Source organism: Halyomorpha halys, unplaced genomic scaffold, assembly GCF_000696795.3.
Source record: "Halyomorpha halys isolate HHAL.00 unplaced genomic scaffold, Hhal_1.1 Scaffold98.1, whole genome shotgun sequence".
Classification (NCBI taxonomy): domain Eukaryota; kingdom Metazoa; phylum Arthropoda; class Insecta; order Hemiptera; family Pentatomidae; genus Halyomorpha; species Halyomorpha halys.
In genome coordinates, this window is record NW_027107309.1 from 346,086 (window position 1) to 348,384 (window position 2,299).

Genomic DNA, 2,299 nt, shown 5'->3' on the forward strand with positions numbered 1-2,299 from the left:
ATTTCTCTTCTTTGCTTAGGAATAACATTTTACATAGAACACATACATCACTGTCGAATTACTACTAAAGAATAAAAAGTATTCATTTAACTTTTCTTTTGTTTATACCTCCGAAAAATATTTTACAAAGTTGAAATACATAACCAGCACTCTAAATTACATAAATGAGCAGATTTCCGAATGATTTATATATTCCCTCCTATAGGGCCGCCCATAGCTCAGTGGTTAAAACACAGTCTTACCAATTTGATGTCTATTGGCGGTGCCGGTTCGAATCCGGCCTGGGACGTTGACTTTTTTCATTGAGTGGCGGTCCCACAAAATGAAGAACTTTGACCCCCAACCATGGTTAGGCAGTTTTAGGACTCCAGTGGGAGTCTTGGCCGAAAAAGAAAAAGAAAAAATTCCCTCCTATAGAACCTCCTTCTTTAGCAAATCATTCGTCATACGTGCAACCTCTTTCTGGAATTCTCTTCCCATCTCCATTCGCCAGTCCTCCTCCATTCTTTCCTTTAAACAACACCTATTCCTTCATTTATTGAATAACCAAACCTCTACATCTTTGTAATCAAATAAATAGGCAGGTATTGATTAACAATATAAACAGTAGTAAAGCCAATATACCAATGTAATTTCATTCTACTATCTGAAAATTTGTAAACGCTCGCCAGATAAAAATCTCACTATATGAACCATGTATTTATTCTTAGGGGACATATGTCCCAGAATAAAGTTATTTTTTCATTTCATTTACCCTTCGTCGTAAACCCATGATCTCTTGCCCTACAGTATCCTTTAATAATACCTCATTTATTCCTGTCGAACAGATCCGTTACTTAGGACTACATCTCGACAAATGACTGACATGGAATCCTCATACAAGACTAAAAAGACAAGAAACTGCTCGTCGATTCCAACTATTACAACATTTACTAGACAAATGGTCTAAATTGCCAATCCATTACAAAAGACTGATCTATATGACTATTATAAGGCCTATCTGGACATACGGAGTTAAGCTTTGGGGCTCCACTAAACCATCAAATTCCTCCCGAATCCAATCCTTACAGTCCAAAATCCTTCGTAAAATCCCTAATAATCCTTACTTTGTCACAAATCAGGTCATCCATCAGGACTTCAATGTTCCATATGTTGGCGATTTGGCCAGAACCAGATACCATTCCTTCCATGATAAACTTCCCAATCACCCAAATCCACTTGTTTCTAACCTGGCTTCTCCTTCATTACCTAATGATCATCCTAGGCGTGTGAAAAGACGATGGCCTCGAGATCATCTCCTCCAGAAATGTTATTGGAGTTCTATCAGTGGGTAGATTCTCCACATTTTTGTATCATGTCACTATGTCACCTACAGCAAATTTACTTGTTGTATATATGTGTATACAGTTGTAATTATCAATAAATAAATTATTTTAAAAAAAATTGATTATTTGATTGTGCTAAAAAAAAGTTTGAGTTTTATTATAATTAACAATATTCGTGGAATACAATTAAACTAATTAATTGATAATAAGACAGTAAGAATAAGAAACAGACTCGTGGCTGACCTGATTACTCTTTCCAACCACCCACTTACTAGCGTGCACCCCCGCATTCTGCTACCAACGCAAGGGTCCTCTCTACTAATCACCTACCCAACATTTGGGAACTTTTTTGTTTTTTGTAATTATTTATTAGTATCATTATACACAAATGTATTCAAGGAAGAAACTCTGGATGTCAGCGTTTACCATTATTATTTTATATATTATATTGTCACTTTCACTTGCTTATATATGAAATATACAGTAAAGAAAAATACGGCTATCATGACAAATTTCAGTTTTCAACGGAAATACACGTTTTGAAGTTCTTTGAATGGCCCGGAAGTAACCCATAAAACAAGTGTAGAAGTCCACAAGAGTTAATTTTACTTATAAATAAATATTGCGTAGATATTGAACTTTCTACCCTGCAACTAATTTCTGAATTTATCACTACCTGAATAATTTTAATTTTTGATTCAGAAACATAATGCATAAAACATCAGGTCATGGTCACCAATGTGCAGAATGTACAATATAGTAAAAATCCACAAAAAAAAGATATTTTTATCATCTAATAACATCTACCCAGAATTAATAGTGAGGTATTGTGATTGTGAAAAATTCCGAATCTGAGTTTTACAACAAAATACCCAAATTTGGTAAAATGTTCTTTGTTGATTGTTGTTGTTGATTTTTTGCTTAAAGGCGTAAAACCCTCTGGTCATCAACGCCTATGGGATGATAAAAGTAAA